The sequence below is a fragment of the Chiroxiphia lanceolata genome, chromosome 8, assembly GCF_009829145.1.
Source record: "Chiroxiphia lanceolata isolate bChiLan1 chromosome 8, bChiLan1.pri, whole genome shotgun sequence".
In the NCBI taxonomy this organism is placed as follows: Eukaryota; Metazoa; Chordata; class Aves; order Passeriformes; family Pipridae; genus Chiroxiphia; species Chiroxiphia lanceolata.
This window is the reverse complement of record NC_045644.1, coordinates 22144660-22166705: the sequence shown is the minus strand read 5'-3', so window position 1 is coordinate 22166705 and position 22046 is coordinate 22144660. Positions and strand designations below refer to the sequence as shown.

The following is a 22046-nucleotide window of genomic DNA, read 5'->3' as shown; positions in this document are numbered from 1 at the left end:
ATTTAAATAACATCGGAACTGAGGCAATTGCCTATATTAGATAATTAGGTATAGCATTCAGAACAACCATCATGATCTGCTTAAATGTATTATATTATCAATGGTTTCAGCTTGTAAAAATAATCTGTTCAAAAAGAAAGAACTAGTTTCAATTATTCTTCCCCTAGGAAAAATGAAATCTTTTGTAACACATTATTGATAAGAAAGTATTTATGTACACTGTTTGGCCTAGTGACTTCCTTTATTTCCCCCTCCTTAAATGCACCAATTTTTTGGTTAATACAGTAAATCTGTTGTATTAAATCTGAACCTGATTAATGATGCACTGTATCAAGCTAAGTAGAATTAAATTAGTGTATAATTGATTAGTGTGTAATTGGAGCAGAGCTGTAGATTTACCAACATTAATTAGGATGGCTTATTACAGATAATTTATGTTATCATAATATAAAACAGAAAACTGGTTCACCAAGAAAGCTTCACTTAAGATCAGGTGGGCAGCCTCACAGATTAGAGAAGCGTACAAACTAACGCCTGGCAAAGTTCTTTAAGACATGTAAATCATAACAAGCTAAGTCTTTTAAAGAAAGTTAAATTGCTGATTAACCTTTTACCCTGGATTTCCTAAGCAATTAGACTGTTCATACTAATTTACTATAACAGACTCTTCTAATAGAAGAGGGTACATCTACAAAGCTGCTACAATTAAACATCAAATCCTTATAGTCAGTACACAAAACTGCCAGACTGAGAACAGGAGGATGATTATTACCCTCAAAAATTAAAAACAAACAAAAAAAAAACCCACCCCAAAAAACCCAAAACACCTCTAACGTTAAAGTGTACAAAGCATATGCACTTACTAAGCAGTAGAGGGAAATAAGCAGCAGCAACTCAGCCACCAGTCCTCACCCACATTTGCTTAATACTCCTTTGGATGGTAACTCCAGTGCAGACAGAGGGAAGAACTGCACATTCCCCTGAGTACACTGCCATAGTAATTATGTTCATTATCTTGCATGCTAACAACAAAGATATAATAATCTACCAGTGAATAATTCATACATTGTCAGGTCCCTCTGTGATGCTCATTACCAATGGTTCTACTTACAGGGCAACTTAGAATGCAATTTTTTTAAAGATGCATTTACTACATAAACAAAATCTTCAAGTAAGTTTTACCTTTTTGGCTGTTAACAGATCTACCAACAAGTAGAAACATTTTATTTCTAAAAATAATTTTCTTATATATTTAAATGAATACCAATGAATACCAGGGAAAGTGAAACAGCCATTGAGTAACTTTGCAGATAAACATAAAAAATTATTTTAAGAGGTAAAACTGCAACACTTTTTTATTGTAAGTTAACAAAAAAGAAGAGTCAAAAAGCTTTAATAATTTTAATCAAAGCCTTAATCACTGGCTCTCTTCACTCCCTGTCTCCTAATGCTTGCTTTATTCACAATCAAAATTAAAACATCTTACCACTATTTTATTTCAATACTTGCCATCTTTATCAAAGAATCGAAACAAACATCACATTTAAGCAAACAGATTAATATAACTGACTTGCTTACTATAATTGATAATGACAACATTTTTCTATTATCAGAAATAAATTCAATATCTCTTTATCTACTGCTATGCCTTCCGTTTTCACTTGCTTTTATAAATTTCTTTCATTACATTTGCTGAACTCAGCTTGGAAAAGTTAAAATTAATGCATCATAATCTATTTCAAAAACTGTTTCAGGTTTAGAACTGCCATAACTTGTCTAATAAACCACACATATTACCGGATTCTCAGTATACTTAGCTTCAATAACCTGAACACAATAAGGTACAAAACGCCCTTTTTTTCCCCACCCCTGCTCTCAAACTCAGTATTGGTCCCTCCTAAACATTTTTATAGGCTTACAGTTAATCTAATCACACATTATTTATTCACACAGCTCAGCACCAGTGTTGCTCTCTGTATATACGAGGTATTAAGACTATAATGAAACTCAACAGGAATAATCACAATTGATCATAATGTTCTGATTTACTTTTTGCATCCTTACGAGAATTTTCAGCAAATCCATTCACACTAAACAAACACAGAATCAGTTTTCTGTTTAAGATAACAATGAATTAGCCAAATGACTTTGGCAAAACGAAACACCAAAATCTAAGACAAACAGAAAAAGCTCCGTACCAAGAAACTCAAATTCAGTTGTATGAAAAAAAAAACCCCTTTAAAGTTTGAGAGGACCCTGTGGATCAGAGATCACAATTTACAGGAATGAATGAAAATGCTTCTTGCTATTAATTCATTATGTGAGGACACAGAATTTAACTGCCTCAAGTGGTTAAAAATTTCCTATAACATAACAGCATTTGTCAGTGTCACCTACACTCGGTACTCTGCTGTTTACGTGGCTTTAAGACTGTTACACTCCACCTTTGTGCAATTTCACTTGGTTTCATTCAGAACACAAACAGCGCCCGTTTCAACATGGCCAAACTGCATTAGCTGCCTTCACAAAGCTACCCACAGGATTAACAGTTTACCCAGAGCAGTACCACAACATGCAAAAGTTTAGAAACAAAAACAGAGTTCAAATTTTACTTTCGCACTCCTCCAACTGTTGCTTCTCAGGGTAATTTCAGTATCTGACACCTTTTCGAACTTTCCAATACACTTCACTTCTGAATTTTCCTAAATAGCATCTGAATCTATTATGCTAGTATAGCATCTTATTCATTACTATTGAAAAAGCCTTTTATTTAGACGGTTTTATTAAATAGACACAATGCTTGCCAACCGAATCTTCAAAGCATACTAAAAAGGGAAAGGAAAGAAATGCATTTGTTAAAAATGTGACAGTATGTGAAAACACATTTTAACAAGAAATCCAGAAATACTCAGGTATGTTTGATTTTTAACAGGTTACAATGAAATTATTTTCTGAATAAACTGTGATAGCCCTTTTACGTCTTTCCCGGCACTGCTGCCTCTCCATTATCTACTTTATTATACAAGTACTCATGCTCCAGTTGGTCTCTAAATAAATCATCCTTCCGTAAGTAAAAGAAACTAGTTCCATTCTTAAATTATGAAATTTAGATCAATTTCCTGGCACTTTAAATCAATGTAACTAATGGTCCAATTTCAAATCAATTTGATGCATGTAATTTACAATAAGCATGCACGTCCTTCCTCTGAAAGGCTAACAAATGAATTTTACAACGACCACACCATGACTATCATAGGAATTCAAACAAGTTAAGAACGCTCAGCTATAAAGATTAAGAAAAAAAAACCCAAACAAACCAACAAGATGACACATGCCTCTACCTCCAAAACCTTTTGAAAGACAACCCACATGCAGGTCAAAGTACTGCTCTTCCCCACAGTAATTCAAACGTGCTATCAAGCCTCTCTCATCCACAGAAGTAGGTCAGTTTTTTCATGCTTGGACCACTGGCAATTTGATACATGTTGGTACTTTTTCCCGAAGTTTAAGAATAGAACTGATCTCTCTTTCTCTCGCTCAACAGTGATATGACAACAATACTCACCAGAAATTCCAGCTCACTGATAACTCAAGGTATGGCAGACGTACAAAAAACCCAAAACCATTTCAGGCTGAGGAACAGTCATTCAAAATATTTCAAATCCTATACACTGGAGAATCAGGCCCCAGCCCAGATGCTCCAGTCTAACTTCAAAACAGAAGTCAAAAAAACTAAACCCTAAGAAACAGGTTAGTAGTCTATCAGTACAAGAAAGCTGAGGATGAATTAACAGGCTTCTAAGTAAATAACAAGGAAATGAAAATAAAATGTGAACCTCAGAGAAGACAATAGATGCATCATCGAACAACTTCCTCCTCCCTTCTGTTAAACTCACATCACTTTCTCTCACGTATGTCAAGAGCAGAGGGTGGCAATTCCCACTGCCTATTTCACTCACAACTTGGGTGGTACAAACACACAACTATTCCATTTCTTTCTTTTGCTACTCCCAACATTTTTTTCTGTGTTCTACTTCTATTTAATATCTATGAACTTTGTTTTACTTAAATGATTTGGCGAGCAGCAATTACTCTGACATCTAAGTATTGCAAATGAAATTAAAAATACAACTGATACCAAAAAAATCTTGCAGTGATATTAAAGTCTCTACTAAGACAGTTTGTGCTAAGGTTAAAAGTAGAACTTATCTTGAACCACAAAAAGGGGAGCAGTCAGCTATTAGTATGCCAGATCCAATTTATGAAGACCAAACTTTTGTAAAATCTTAACTGTATGAAAACATCCCTAAACTAAGAAGCATTACTAACAGCCAGTTCATGCATTCAAGACCAGTCCTAATTTTTCTCTCATCTTTAAATCCCTCATTGGTCATTATTCTTTTCCAAGAACAGTGGTAAGCTCTTCACCATGTCTTTATTTGTTTATTCTTCAAAGAAGAGAAAAGCTTCAGATATATTAACAACTGTGAGCTCAGCAGCAGCAGACCCACATTTGAAAGGTTTACCTATGACAGCGTACCTATGCAGATATCTCAGTGGACAGTGCATTGTCCCAAGCAGTCCTAGGACTAAAAATCATTTAAAGCTCCTAAATATGGAGCCATGATAGAGCCAGACAATTAGCTGGTTTTAGGAGTAGGCAAGCACTGTACAGATATTTCAGGGCAGCTTCAGATTAGCTCTTGCCTACTCCAGTAGCCTGAGTTCACAGCTGCTGGGGCAGATAAGGTATGCTCCTAGAACACACTTCCTTTTTTGTTTCGCTCAAAGAGAATTCAGTTTATGTGCTCAGAGACCACTCTACAATGGGAAGTCAAGTACAGTAAGTGGGGACAGATGGAAGATTCAATTCAGAAGTAGAGGAAACCCAAACTAGACACTAAAATCAATGCATCTACAGAAAACATTAGCTCAATCTGCCCAGACAGCATTCAGATTAGCTAAGGGTTTTTTCTCAAAGGCTAATTCCCTGCTGTGTTTTAGGATTATACATAACATCCATCTTCCCAACTACTATTCCTGTATGTAATTCCAATAAGTCAGCTTATTTAAGCACCCTTCATGTATGTATTAGCATTGACTTGGACAACCAAGTCTACTTACACAAAAAAAATCAACAAAACAACCCACACTTAAAAAAAAAAACAAACCAAAACACAAAACAAACAAACAACCCCCCCCCAAAAAAGACATTTACATCAACAGGTCTGATTTCCACAGCTGTAGTAACCTACTCTACTATAGGTAGCAGTACACCTCAGACAACCTGGATACTTACTCTCTTTTTCCAAAAGCAGTCATAATCACCTTTCCACTGCAAAGTACACAGAGGAGACAAGGCTATAGCAGGGTCTGCCCCCAAGGTATGATATACTTGGAGTAAATGATTTCCACTCTATCAGCACCAGAAGGCATTAGGCTAACAGTACTTTGCATCCTTCAAGGCCAAGCCTCTACAGCCTCATTCCAAACCTATATTTGCATGATGAAAGAGCGGGAAGAAAAAACAAGCCTATATGAACTCTTCTTTCTGCTAAGAGAAACTGAAAAATCGAGCACAATTTGGAAAGCAGTAAACACAGAAATCTTCATATCAGGATAAAATACACTAAATACACTAATTTTAGATATACATACAATACTTGCAAACATTTCTTCAGGATAAACACCAGTTGAAGTCTGCACTTAATGTGATCAAATGTTCTTCATTAGGATCAAAGTTCACCCACTTCAACGAAGTTATTTTAAATAACACCAAGTACTGAGAGACAAGTTAGAATGTAATATGAGAAATTTACCTACTCTGTTCCCTCTCATTGTGTCTTTGAGGGTTTAATGCAAAATTTAACATCTGCACGTGCCTTCCCCTGCCTCCATTTAATAAGGACTTAAAAAGTAAGAATGATTTGTTTCATTATTGTTGAGTTACTGCTTGCAGGATTTTCATTCCTTCATCCAACCAGCTTAGCAATTTCAGCATGCTTCATCTTTTGATGATCAGTTTGCATGCCTTAAACTCCCAGATTGGTTTAATCTTGCTTGGCTTCTCTTTTATACTAAAAAACACTCTCTAACACTCTGCATTTTCTCCCTATCAAGGCTGTTGTCAAGTCTGGGACAACATCTTTAACACTGAAGTTTTTACAGCAGAAGAGGCAAGCTGTTCCTGGGAGAACGCCAAGATTTTCACACTCCTCTTCTACTTGTGCACGTGTCTCCCCACAGCGAAAGGCAGAGCTCCCACAGACAGGAGCAGTCACAGCAGTACTGAAACAGGACAACTTCAGCATCCCATCTTTCAGAAAGAGTGGAACAACAAGGTAAGAAATGAAAGCCAGCTTACAGATTTAACACAACTGGTATATGGAGAACAGATGAGGAAGAAACCAAGATACATTACCACAAAAAATCAGAGGAGCATCATAACAGGCCACTTTTCAATTTCCTTAAAATGCATCTACTACGGATTCTTACTAAGTTAGAGCTTTTGAATAGTATCCCAAGACACAAAGAACATGCAAAAGGCGACACAGGGCACTCATGCACAACCCTGAGTTCTAACTGTTACATAAGAGACTGGAACAGGGGAAAAAAAAAAGAAATGATAGTTGGAAAAGTTGAAATAAACTGAAAACTGGAAAAAAGTTGGAGAAGGGACTTTCAATAATCAGGGAAGATTCATGAATCTACACTATGAAGGTACTGGACCCAAAAACATGAGGCCTGAACAGATGGTATCTTTAAAGAATTATATTTATTTATCAAATGAAGCTGGATGCTCTCAAACAATATCTGTTTTACAAAATCTATCATGACTACTGTACATTATAAATATAAAGGACATTTTACTATTACATCTTGGTTGTTGAACACCTGATCTATATTCACAATCACACTGACTAAAACATGAGTTTGTGATGTGTTACTTCATTACACTCAGAAAATGAATTTCTAGTAATAAGAATTTAAGCGAGACAGACCTATGACACACTGAACATGAGACTTCCATGTGGGAACATACCTAGGATTCAAACAAGAGATAATTCTGCTTCACTATTTCATACAGAAGCCAGAGGGCATAGCAGCAGTCACATACTAGAACAGAATCACTCTTTCACATTCAGACCCAACAAACAAGAAGAAAAACCCTGAAAAACTGAGGTGTATCTGGAATCATGTACCTAACTACAGTGATTCAGAAATTCATTCCAATTATTGAAACTTTTTTGTATGGCCTGTTCATTTTTGAGCCTATAGGAAAACCATGAAGAATTTGAAGAAACCTAGGGAGATACATAATGTCAGCTTTTTTTCCCCACTATTAAGTGACATATTATTTTATAGTGACCCTACAAAAAGATGTAAAATAAGGGATAATCAGTGAAATAATAAAATACATTAATCAAATTTCATTAATAACTCAGAGAGACATGACCCTGTCCAATAAACATCCACAGAGGACTTTCAGTTACAAGAACACAGATTCTTGCAGATATTTGACCTTGCAGATGATCTCAGTTTATGCCAGGAAGAGGGACACAAAGAAGAATGCACAGGTTATTTTTCCATTTTTAATTTCTGAAAACACATTATCTTCAGCTATTCAAAGGATGAAGAAATAAAAATATATCACACTAAAAGGAGACATCCAGCTTATGCGACTGTGCCTTTAGATGCAATAAGGTTATCATTAATTAAGATCTTCACTTACTTTTAAGCATTTTAGGTCTTTTCAAATACCAAGGGATTTTAAGAAACTTCAGCTGAGCAGAAATAAAAGAACAAAAAACCAAGATCTAGCTATCCATTTGCTTGTACTAAGTGTGAAGAATTACATATTCTATTAAAAATACTTCAACATAACAAAGAGGCTTTTCAACTAGAACGAAATCTCTTCATCTTCTCAACCCTCAGTGCAAGAGAAATGGATCCATTAATTCATAATCCCTTTAGATAATGCCCTAGACATACTTAGCCTAATACTTTGGATCTCTTTCCCACTGCTACCACCTGAAACACTTATACACAGATAGTCCGTTTCAAGTAAGTACAACCCACGGCCTTCAGCCCAACAGACACTCCAAGGATAAGATCAATACCACTTACTACTGTTGTAAAAATCCTCCCACGAAGCTCCGAAGTACGCCAGCCAACTTCCTGTCAAACTCCTGCACTTCAGTTCCCAGCAGGGATTCCCTGAATCTTCTCTGGCTCCCCTCCTGACCCCAAGCATCTCCAGTTAGACCCAACAGTACTGCACCATATCCCTAAGCCTCTGATTAGTTTCTGAGACTTCTCCCAGAAATAATTTGTTTGCACTTCAGGTCAGCTCCTCACAGTCTGACTTCATCCTCTCTTATCCCAACCCTGCTCTTGATCAGAGCTCCAAGAAGAGAATTGCCTTCTCTAAGAGAACTCAAGATACATAACATTGCTTTGTATGACTATATACTGGCCATTATCTCAAAAGTTTGAGTTGCCATCAACTATGTCTATGCTAGACAGGGCTAACAGCTACAACAGCAAGTAAAATAAACACAGTAAAAGAGTTAATTTTTCTCCTTTCTGTCTTAACCCATTAAGCATATGAAATAACTGCACCAATAGAGGCAGACTGAAATCTATGCCTGTTAAAACAGAGACTTTGGAACAGGTTGTCTGACAAAAAAAAAAATAAATTTAAAAATGGGGAGGGGAAAAATAAGCTAGCTACTTTTATATTAGAAAATTCAAATACAAAAATGAGAATTAGAACTCCTGGACAGATGTAGCATAAACAAACTAAGGTCTTCCAGGTGCAGACGGAACAAGTAAACAGCTTCTGATTTCAATTAGTAATGAGCATATCTAAGAAGCAGCCTGTGAAAGATATACCTGCTGAAGGTGAAACTGCTTCTGATAAAGAAGCCTGGTTTCTTAACAATCCATATTCTGTATTTCCTACACCAACAGTCTTACTTCTCTGTCATGTTCCTGAAATCCCTGCACGGTACCCTCTCACCCTCATTCTTCTCCCACTCCTCCAATCCAGCTGTTTGGATGAGGAAAAGGGAGGACTTGCTGATGTGTGGTTCCCTGCATCATGGCTGGGAAGTACCCAGAGGCTGTTCCAGCCCATCAGGCATGGTGCTGCTGGGAGCAAATAATGTGTGTTCTACCCACCTTTCCCTCAATGCAACTCTCTTCTTTATCAAGCCACTAACTTGGTTGAGACATTCAGTAACTTGTTATCCTACACATTTTCTCTGCCCTGTCAAACATGGTTCTGATATTGTCCTCTAAACTTTAGAGCTACTAGAAGACAGACACAGGACAGCTCAATTGGCAAAAGAGACAGGTTACAAATACACAAGATCGTGTCTTGCCAAATCTCATAATTCCTTCTGAAGTCAGGACTGACAACAGCAACAGTTTTCTTAGTTTCTTGGGATTTTTTTCCCCTTCCTCTCCTCTCCTCTCCCACGTCTTTTAAAAAAATTTACTCCAATTGCTCCAGACGTATCTAAATACATGAATGAAAATGGAAGAGGGAAAGAGTGCAAGTACAAAAAAATAAATCATTTTAAAACCAGTTTATAAGAAAATTGGAGTATATTTTCAATTGTTCATAGCATATTCCAAGATGAATTTCAAAAATTTCTAAAGCCATTTTAACGCTCAAATCTCCAGCTTATCAAACTGCAATCTTTAAAAGAAGGCACACCTTTTCAAGTAGTTATTTACTTCTTGAAATGCAAATTTGTAAGAAGAATTCATTTTCTTCACCCTCAAAAAAACATGAAGGGCTTTCAAAAGCTGATTTACCTTCTCATTTATACAAGGTAATGCAGTATATTTGCATAAAACAGTCAAAACTTTTTTTTTTGTAATGTAATAGGTAGCTAACTATGTAACCCCTGCCGTTTTAAAAGACAGTCCCCTCGTTAGGAAACCTTTCAAAGTGACAATTTCAGTAACTCAGCATCTCTTTCTGGATAATTAGATGTATTATGAATATGCAGATCTCACAGAGCTGATTGGCTCAAATGTGTCCCATTCCTCAAGAATATCACCTTCAATAAAAACAGCTGTATTACCAAACAGCAGGCTCTCATCCAAACTTGTATTAAACGTTTATCTGCCAAGCTCAAATACAGATCACACCAGACAGAATTACCTTTGCCCAGCCTTCATGAAGGTACAGGTTATGGATGACTATTGGACTTTTGGTACCGTGACCTGTATACACAGGATTTTCCTGCAGCAGATCTTTACAAAATCTTCCGTGAGGATAGGGGTGGAGATTTCATGCTGTCCACATTATCACAGAACGTAAGCTAAGTAACATAACAATAGCACCATCCAGTGGCAATATCCTCCCTTTAAGGTGCTCATCACACACATCACTCGGAGTGATCCAGCTGGAGCAACTGTAAAACAGATAAACACGGTACTTCCACTTCGAATAATTTTTTTGAGCAGCCAGCATCCCAAGAATCTAGGGATCTTGGTGGAAAATGCAGTATTAGCAAAGATTTTTGAAAAGAGAAACTGCACATACAAATAATTATGTGAAAACAATACTGCACGAAGTAACAAATATAAGGCTGTGCAACTTGTAAATATTACAAGATCAGTAATGCAAGTTTATTCCAATGCTGAAATCTTCTAATATATTCACTGAAGGTTGAACACACTATTCACCTGAACTAGGCTGCTCTTTTTTTTTTTTTTTTTTTAAGTAGAAAATTATTCAGGGTCTTCTTAGTATATGTCTAAAAAACCCCAAAAAACCAAAAAGACAACTCTAAAACACTGGCCCACCCCCCTCAGCCCCCCAAGTAGATCCAAACAACTCTGCTCTGTGTATTTTAGGCCTGCTGGTTCCTCCCTCTAGTATTTTTTATCATATTCAGTCAAGTTTTTCCCCTTCTATTCACTTAGTTGATGTCCTACTTCCTTAGAAAATCGAGTATTTTATATTTTTGTGTACCAGAATGGTGACCTTTACTCACAGTAAGCACCTGTGGTACTTACTGTGCGAGAGCCAAAAGAAAGAAAATAAAGGGGGAAAAGGCTGCTGTACAGTAATTGCCATCTGAAATACCCAGTACAGCAGGAATAGAGAAATAAAGCACTGGTATTAAAGACATTTGCAGGGTGTTTTTCTCAGAGTAGAGACAGTAAATAAGCGGTCACAGAGTTTAACAGTTCAGTGTCCAAACCCTGACACAGGCACATCCTTCCAGCTTAGGAAAGTTTCCCATAAACTATATCAACCACAAACACGTATCTGGGGAACTGTGACAGTACAATTTTCTCTTTATTGTGAAGTGGGATATGGACACACTGTGAGGTTTTAACAAAGCCGCTGTTTCTAAACATCCTCATAACTGCTGCTGGAATTTTAACTAGAACTTTTTTTTGTTACAATTCAAGAAATCTGTGCAGGATGACGTCAAGAGATGGGAGCAGTAGGCTTAGTCACTGGTGCATACAATCATGTATCACCGCTGCTGAATGCTAGAAATGTTAGATTGAGATCGCCTACTTTAGAAAAGTTCTTTAAGTTAGTTCAGGAGGAGCACTTTGCAGTAGCCCATCTCAGTTTTCACCAAATCTGTAAGGTAACTTCTCACTACACCTTAAAAGCAAAGTGTTAACTACTGTAGTTGCATATCTTGTTTCAATATTCACTTTAAACTTAAAGCAGTCAACATATTTTTGCACTAATACTGTATTTCCCAAAATACTTTTTCTCACACAGTGGAAGAATGTGATTCTGTCTTCCTGTCTTTGATAGTCCAATTCTAGACCTGCACACATCCTGCTGACCTAAATCTGTGTGTATTCAGGCATTTTAAAGCAGATATTAGAAATAAGAAATTGAAATTAACTAATACCTTTAAATTATCACTGCCTGTAGCTCTGTTGTTACTCCCCTCACAGTCAGAGCCAGCTACATCAGCTAAAGAGACAAGGCCAGGCCAGGACACACCTACTGGGTGCAGGGTGGGTAAGATGCTGAACTGGCACAGGGAGTTTCTCTCCCTCCGTCCCACACACTCCTGCACCAGCCTGTACAATGCCTGTGTTTCAGCTGCTCAGCACAGACACGGGCATCTGCAGCTGCAACTGCACCAGCTGACTCCTGTGACCAGAAGGTACCACTGAACCCCTTGCAGCAGCTGCACTCCATCTGTGATCACTGGTCTGGGGACAGAAGCTGCAGCGTGTGTCAGTCGCTGTTTCCACTTCTTGTAAAGCAAGGTCATCTGATCGCACACAGTCACAACAGCACCAGGGCAGGAGCCGCCCTTCAGAAGGAGCAGATGGCTCCATCGTTCAGGCACACAGCTTCTCAATCTGCAGCAAGTTTCCCAAGCAATTTAGAGCCAGCTACATTCCCTGTTTGCTTTGGCCACAGATCCATAAAATTACAATCTTATCTAGTACAAAGCTTCAAGTACAAATCAATTTACATGTCTGAGAGATGATTACATGATACAATGATTATTGAGCTATATAAATATGTAGATCAGAAGATACTTCCTGGCAAGTTTTCAATACTATTCATGAGCAGCAGGAAAGCAAAACAAACTTATCACCCTGCAAATGTAAAACTGCACATCCATACTGGACACACATACTCACAGTGCTAAGCAGGGGCTTCTAGACGTCCTGATTTAATCAGAGAGTTAACTACAAGTGATCTATCACTCTACTAAAATGGCTTAAGTCTCGATATTTTGTTCACACTACAGGCTACTCTGCCTGCTCTGTGTTTTTGCCTGTAAGGGTGAATGGGTGCACAGGAGCACAGAGACTTACCCCAGCAAAGAGAAATATGCCCGTTCTCTTTGCACACAGCCTTGTCATGCATTGTTCTGGCTCCCCAGTTTTGAACCACTGCCTTTTTTCCCCTATCCCATTCCTACGCATTCTGTAATCTATCAAACTCCCTCTTCACTGTTCTTTCTCCACTGATTAGCTGGCTTGGGGGCAATAGTTTTGTGCTTCATCCTGCAAGCAAACTTTTCAGTGGGAACAAAGCAGCACACCGTTACAGATTATGTAGTAAGACTGCACTGTCTCCACATGACATCTTCCAATTTCCAAAGACCTTTAGAGGAGGCTACAGAAACATCTGCCAGGAACGACAAAGATGCATCCGTAGCTGGATTAGGGGAATGAAACTAAATGATCTCTTGAGGTCTCTTTCTACACTTTTATGAAAGGAAAGGCAATTAATGGACAGCCACTAAATTATTTTCACACAAGCCATTTAATCTGCACTGATAGATGATCACCTTTAAAACAGCAGAATTCACTATACTGAACACTAATTGGTACTCCTGGGGTTAAGTTTAACTCAGAAAAGACTGAATGAACAAGAGACACTTATCTATTCTTTCAGTTGCTGATAAACTATACAGCTTATTTTATGTTTTATTTGTGGTGCTTACATCTCTAGATGACGATACTTTTAAACTAGTGAAGAGAGATACATTGCATTAACTGTTTTGGAAATGGAATATCTGATGTGATTCTACCTCTTTTTAAAATAGGTTAACAAGCAGGACATCAGCTGAATTTCTCTGGCAATTCAATTCTAAACAGTCTCAGTAAAAAAAAAAAAAGATTTTAAATGAGAAAATTGAAGTCCCAGCATAGGAAAAATATATACCATGTTATTCCTTGAAAAATACACACAAATGTCAGAGAACATGGACTGTGCTACAACACAGTTCTTTACCTGATTATTCAGGAAAAATAGTGGTATTATATGCTGACTGTGTCTCTATGAAGAAACAATACATAATAAATACACATACTTTATTAATTTAAACAGAACGCACACACACAGGTGCCATCAAGCAGTAAGTTCTATTTTTAAAATCCTAAGACTTCACAGAAGCTGGAAGCTATTCAAAAATCAAATGAAATATGTCTGCATTTGAAAATTCAGTTGTCATGTACATTCTATAAGACTAGATTTTTTTCATTAAAATGTAAAAATATTGAAAGTTTAAATTCTCCATCTAGTCTTAGGACCATCAAAAAAACTAGTAAATACTAAATAATGACTATTTTTACTTTCTTTGGCATTGGCCAGATTATTGATTTATTTAGATAATCATACCATCAACATGTTAAAAAACAAAACTAAAACAATAAAACACAAAACAAAACTGAGTTTAGAGAAGAGAGAATTAACCTATAACTCTGGATTTTGCAACTTCACCTATTATAACATAATCTGTTAACATAACAATCTGAACATAAAAGATGTTTGTGGTCTGCACTACAAAAATCCCACACACGACTCCCCACTTTGCTCGGGTGTTTCTCATCTCAAACTCAAACTGTACACACACATGAAATACATATTTCTTATTTTCATTTTTTTAAATAGCCTTGAGGAAAGTGGTAAGTCTCACATCAAGCTTTTAAACAAAAATACATTAATAATATTATTTAATTTTTTATTTTAAATACTTATGTTATTTAAACAACAAGATAACAGTGCACTGCTAAGTACTTTCAAGTGGTTACAAGCTTTAGACACTTTACACGGCTCCCCGTAGGCATCACTGAGCTGCCACCGAACTGGCTCCTGCACAAAGCACCACCTCGTGGCACACCCAGCACGTCCCTTTGCTGGGGCTTTCAAACAGCGCCTCGACTGCAACGGCTTTGCTGTTGGGTCACTAAAATAGCAGCAAAACCAGAATTAAAACGGGATCTGCCAACAGAAGATTATCTGAAGGTTCTCCTCCACGTACATTATATTTAATTAATGTAATTTCATTAAGCGCCTGGGCAGGTATTAGCTTTTATTCTGATTCTAGTGCTATCTCCAGAGGACTGTGAGCTGAATGCATCTGAGAAATACAGTAAAAGAATGGAATAAAAATCCCCTGTTACGTTAAACTCTCATTCTCTCTCTCAGAATATGCAGCTCTTGCAGTGTATCTTCCAGCTTGAAGTAATTACTCTGACAGCTCAAAACCATCCCACAGCAGTATCTTTAGTACATTCTCTAAGAGACCCAAAGACACACCATGTATCTTCTAAACTATTAAAACGAACAACTGATCATCTCTAAATTTTAGAAAAATCTCAAGTTACTGCTACAGTGCATAACAAAAAATAATACTCTCAAGACAGATCTTGTCCAATTCTAAACTGTGCACTTCTGTGCAATAAAGATGCAGAAACCTTTCCAGCTACCTTAACTAAAAAGCAGCGATCCCAGAAGATTTTGCGTGCTCTGCAGCATACGACTGCATCTCCTTCTAAGTACTCACCCCATTCTCTATCTGAAAGAATACACTACAGCAACAGAAATATGCAGCTCTATGGAAAACTCAGTCTGCCTGTTCAAAACCCAGTCTTCAAACACGGCAGTGGTTGCACACAGTCTTGTGACTACTGTACTAGCACCACACTAGGAGTCAATGAAGTTAAACCATGGTTAACACTATTGTTTCACACCATTTTTGAATGTGCTGTAAATTAAGACAAGTGCCAAGAGAAGTGGTAAAGGAAAAAGTCTCCTTCTGGACAATCATGTTTCAACGACTGCTCAAACTGCATTGATTGAAAATGAAGCCTAGGGGGATAAGAGGGTGTAACTCTTCCGTGCTGTTTGTGACGCTTTTCCTACGAACCCTGTGTGAGGGGTGAGCTGAAACGCTGCACAGCAGTTTAGAACACTTGAACACTGGAGTCCGAGATTTCAACTGGTGATGGTAAGCAAAGCAGATGACACAAGTACTTGAAAAACCTCTACTGGAGGTAAGAGAAGAAAAATCAATATATGAGATTGAGAGCAAGACTACAGAAAAACAACGCGTCTTACACTGGGAACTTCCACAGCTTGATTTAAGCAAATTAGGTTTCGGTGCTTTAGCAGCTGTTTTTAGACCCTTTGTTTTTAGATTATCATGTGTGATATATATAAAATATTTTGGATTTTCCACTGGCTTTCACATCCATCTTTCTCCTTCCCCTCCAGCTCTCTTTCCCACTATCATGGAAGTGTTGTATCACACAACAGTCTCAGATAAGCATCTCAGGCTACAAAACCAAGCTCTCTGGAGGAACATAAGCCTTGTTCTTATCTGCCAACCATAGCAATTATCCGAAATTTTCTTCTATTTTACATCAAATAAGCACTGTGTCATACAAGAATGAACTGACACTAATTTCCAAGAGCTGCTTAACAATAAAGGATATTCTAACAGAGCCTGTAAGGCTACAAAGCAAAGTTGTGCTTTAATATACTACACACACAAAAACACGAACAGAGGGAGGAGGCTCAATTAAAATACTATATTGATACATAAGCACAATTTTAAAATACTGATTCAATATGTTTACCACCCACACGTTTAATGTGCATATTATTTATTTCATATTTTCAACAGCAGGACGCAAAATGAAATTATACAATATAATCAACACTTGCAATTCTTCATTTTAAAATTATGCAGATGTAAAGACTGCTTCATCAAGAAGGAAAAAGTATTTCTGCTCTAGTCTAGAACCTTAATTTCTAGAAATTTTATGCAAGATTGGTTGTTACCAAGAATTTCCTGAGCTGATTTTCATTGGTGCTGTAATTCAAAAGAATTGAGTGAAGGGTGGGTAGGCAGAAAAATGAAGGAAAAAATATAGAGAAAGGAATCTTTCATAGGAATTCTGTAGCTAACCCTAAATCATTCTTTTAGTAAATCTGAGTCAAGCCTTTATATATATATATATATATATATATCAATCACAGAAGTGATAAAACAATTCTAGAGAAATGAAAGTGCAATTTAAAGTAGTTTCTACAGAGGGAGCCAATCACCCAAGGAACGGGATTAAAACATTCCCGATCAGCACAGAGTTCTTCTCAACCATCAAGCTCATTCATTACATTTACATGTTTTTTAAATCTCTACACCACATAATCCAGATTCTTACTCTACAGAATTTCCAAGCATTTAAGGGAAGTTGAATTAAAGAAGTGCTTGACTACATGTCATGGAACAATCAGTGTCAATACACCACAGAATTTTATTTGCTTTGGAAGAAGGTGGCAATTTAAGAGACTGATTATTCCAAATTATTATTTATTCAATAAAAAGAGAAGTTTAAGAGTTTTTATTTGTAGCAATTCTAAAAATAGTCAGTTTTGTAAATATGAGTATCGATTCTACAGTAACAATTTTTATTGAAGTTTTCATACAAAACTACACCAGGAAACAGGCCAGTCTGATACTGCTCTAAAAAAAACAAGGAAGAAATCCAGAAGTTGTGTGAAGACGAAAGTTGGCAAATTTTTTTCATGAAGCTGGGCACCTTGTTATTGTCATAGCAGTTTTCCACATAAATTCACTGCCAAATCACATCTAATAATATATATTAATCCATTCAAATGTAATTATAAGTTATGTATATGACATAAAGTAATTCAACAACTTAAAGAGGTATCTGTGACAGCTTCATGTATCACCTCAACCACATAAATCATCTATATAGTCAGAATATGTTGAGTAGGCCAACAAAAAATTGATATTTCTCTTCCCCTCTCCCCCCAACAATTTTCTACCCTCTTTTTTAGATTTGGGGAAACAGAGTGGATAAAGACCAAAAGTATTTTGGAGAGACTACACACCAACAAGACACCAAATCCTAAAGCCAACACACAGGGAAGGATTTTTCCAGGTGTTACTGAAGATAAACTACTCCCTCTAGTGGCATAAAATACTCAGCTTGGCTGTTTCCAACAGCGTCAGACAGGGGCACCCCTTTGTGTCCCCAGCATTCACGGCTCTCTCACTACGAGCTGAACTATCGATGGCACACGGTTGCAGTGTAATTGGGCTTGGGGTCGAGTCCTCAGCTTTTGTATTAAAGTACTGTGATAGACAGTGACTAACACAGGGTAATCCCACTACCCCCAAATACAAGGAAACCACTACAACATTCCCTCGAAGAGGTTCTAATCCCTCTCACATCCTCTAGCTCTCTAACATACCCAGACTACTTCTAAAACCCTTCTATAGCTTTCTCTACTCTTTCCCAAGCATCACAGAGGCCCTTTTCTAATCCCCAAACGTCCCTACTATGACTCCAAGATTGACCCTTCCAGTACTCACTTATATATTGACTGAGCAAAACCAGACAATGCACACACAACACCCCCACGCCACCACCCCACTCCCAGGCAGATGTTACAGGTAATTCAAAACTCCATCAGTCACCCAAACAGCTTCTTAAGTTTGAGTCCCTCTCTCCCTTGTGCAATTTCACAACAAAAAACAGCAACTATGCAGGTAAGAATAAAATACCTAAATAAATCCCTCTCGGTTAACTTGCAGCAGAGTAACACTTCCACTCTCCCTTCTGACCAAAACATCAAAAAGCTGACTGAAGAGAAAGAAAGATTGTATTTGTCTTCTTTCGCACTTCACGGCCTTTCTTTCTGTAAAAAATGCCTTATGAAATCAGAAACACAACGCAGGTACCACACTTCCTACTTTCTCCTTCAACTAACTTCCAAAAAAGCGCTGCATCATGGTCCAAACTGCTTAAACAAAACTGTTTATAAAATTGTACAACCAGCAGTCAAAGCTGCACTAAAACAAGTGTCCTGAAGCATTGCTTACAGACTCAGTGGTACCACTAAACTCCAAACAATGCTTTTAAAACTCACAAAGAATATATTTTAGTCTCCTATTCATACAAGCTAGCCAAACTTCCAAAATTTTGCTAACAGCCCATACTTTACTAAAAGACAATATTAGTAAAAAAATCCCAACACCTCTGCCAACACTACTCCACACAGTGAAGACGGACTTTGTCTTGTGTATCAGGTAAACAAATCAAATGTTTTTATTTTAATATCGAGACAACTTGGATCACACCCCATTGCTTGCTGCAGCTAGCTGAAATTTATTCTCCTAAAAAACTTCTGATGTGAAACCATAGTAAAAAATAAAAACAAAATCAGCCCAGGCAACAGTCGTCCCCCCCAAAAAAAAGTCTATTCTTGGTTAATATGACCTTCAGCTAAAGTCATTCAGTACAACTGGGAAAAAACAAAAATAGGAACAATGCTTGTAAAAGGATCATACAAAGGGTCAGGAGAAATATTTCCATTTTTCTCAGAGCTTATGTTTATTTATTGTTCTCAGAAGGAGAAAAAATATATGCAATATTAAGTCCTCCCCAACCTTATGTCCAAGTTTCCTCAGCAGTCTTGCAGGATGTATTTTTTTTTCCTCTCCTCAAAGTTACAGGGTTGGGTTGGGGGAGGTGGGAAACATCTCCAGGAAATCTCTTCAGCCACAAATGCACACTTACCTTGTAAAACTCCTGTGCAAACTGAAGATAATACTGTTCCCCCATTTTTTGTTATTCTTGCTGCAGAATAACAAACTTGCCAGTGAAAACAAGTATGATTGCTCATTTGATTCACTGTAACACAGGCATGCTTGGTTTGATCTGCTTTAACTAATCTGCTAATTTTACATGGAAACAGGACAGTACCCTCCACCTTCCATGACATGCATTCAGAAGTTGTCTGGGGTTTGGGAGGGTAGATATTTCCAGCTGAATTCTGAACAGAATTGCATATATGCACCAACTTACAGCTTTAGTGCTAACAAATTCCTTTAAGATAAAAGAATTGTACACTAAATGAAAAGACAAATTAAAAGGCTGCTACAGTCAAAGTGAATTGGAAGCAGGAAAAAAAAGATCTTTCATACCTTAGCTCTTAAAATAGAAGTTAAGCATGTGCCATGCCTGTAAACCAACTCCAGTCTTAGTGGTTGTACTTATCTCTCTAGATAACTAAGATTCAAGGACAAAAGGATCAAGCCAATTCAGGGTATAGCTGGCCCAGTTACCTTTGCAGATAAGGCACTCATTACTGAACAAAATTTACATTTTTATGAAGAACTGCTTCACAGATGTGATCCCTGAGAAACTGAAGGACATCTGACAGTCAGATAAATCACTGTGATATTCCTAGATGAAGAATGCCTAAAGAGGTCGTCTTTACTACTAAGCAAGACAATGGAAAAGCTGCTGACATTTCAAAGACTGGAAGATAAATTATTTTACATAGAAGGATTTTGGCACTGAACAGTAATATGTACAGAATTACTTTCCATTTGACTTAAAAACAAAGGGATAGGTTCAGGAGAACACTTTAGTTATAAGGGTACTGAACCTAAAAATAAGTTTATAACCAATCAGCAATGATTACCCCAGTGGTAACTCATCTTGCACATTTCTCTAGAACTAGCATTTCTTTTAAATATGAAAGCCTATTTAAATACCAGAAAATTATCATTATCTAACAACTCATCTCTAAGTTGCATCTGAGAATTTAGCTTGAAGGACTGAAAGTGCTCCAAGGTTCAGCAGTGTGCAATCTGTTCTGTACCACAGTGTTCACGTGGTCTAACAAGAAGAGCACACAGTACATTAGAAAAGTTCCAAAGGTCTCTCCTAAAACAACATGACACTGACCTATGAGAGTTTTTCCCCGGTCAAGTATCCAGTGACATTCAAGATGACAAGATCAATGGCAAAAGCATGTTCAAACTCTTCCATTATACCCAACAGCACATAAATCATCTCAGGAGCTACTGCAGTGCAAACAACAAAACACCAAAGAAAGGTTTCAGTTGCAGCTGAATCGTGTAAATCTTCCTGAGCTTTACTGAAGACTTCTTTATTATACCAAATTGAATAAAAAAGAACTCATCGAATGAGTTCAACCCCCATGCTGTAAACATATCAATAAGTAATATGCAATCAACTAATATGCAATATACTTAAATAGCTCAAAGAAGATTTAAGTACTTCCAATGAAATACATGACATCCAAAGGTTCAGTTTAATCAGTTTCTACTGTGTAAATAAAGCTTATGCACACAGTACAACTGGTACAAAGCTGTATGTGATTTAACTTGTGTTTAACCCTTCACCATGCTAGTACTTTTAATACTTCTAGCTTATTTCCTGTAAAATGGGTTAATGGGTTCATCATAATTATGCTGTCCACAAGTGCTCTATCATTAGAGACTTTGCTCTACATAAACCCAATCTTACCTAATGATCAAAGGCAACTGCTGTTGCCTGTCTTTTGCCTGCAGCTCAAGTAGTTTTAATGTCACAGGTACATTACCATGATGCACTAACTTAAGTTAAATGTCTTTTTCCATCCTCTGGATGTTTTATTTGGCTAGTAATTCGATCACTAGGGCTTTTAGAAAAAAAAAATCTTTTCCAAAGGAATTAAATCTTCATTACCAGAATACATTGTTACTGTTTGAAATCAATGACCTTACTCAGAAACATCCAAACTTTTAACATGGGAAAACCTGACAGCTATAAATATTAATTCACCTGAAACACTTACCTCATCTTACACATGGATAAACTGCTTAAGTCTTTTGGGTGTACCACGAAATAATGCAAAATAATGCTAGTGTAATAACAGAGACAGTTATGTGCAAGAATGTAAAGTTTAAAATAGAAAAGAAAAAAAGGTGGTTTTCTTACATCTAAGCATAGAGACTAACACAAAAGGGATCAAATTCCCTGCTACTGCTATCCTGAAAGTAAGAAATATGAAAGTAATCCTAAAAATCTGTACCTAATATAGTAATAAGACTTTTACACAAACACTCCACTAGTCATCATGGAGACAATACTGAATAACATTACGTGAGGGGTGACAAGTGAAGCAGTTTCTAAGTCTTTCAGATCAACTATCTTCAAAAAAACCCCCCAAACCAGATTTGAGGAATGGCAAAGAGCATATTCACATAGAACATCAGTGAGCGAATGGGGCAAGAAGAAAACTGGAGTTCATGCACCAAGTACAGGTCTTCAGCCAATGGTAGTAACGTGCAGGAATTTAAAACAGCAGCAATAAAAGACCCAAATACTTCACATAATTGAGAGCTGTAAGAACAGGAGAATTTTGAAGCTAAATTCTGAAATAGAAAGTATTATAGTATTGCCTTCATGTA

General features: G+C 37.1%; 1 protein-coding gene across 3 annotated transcripts in view; it reads right to left on the bottom strand.

Moving 5' to 3' along the window:
* Positions 1 to 22046, bottom strand: part of ADK (adenosine kinase) — a 278700-nt gene that overhangs the window by 221747 nt on the left and 34907 nt on the right. The gene's annotated exons all lie outside the window — the stretch shown is intronic.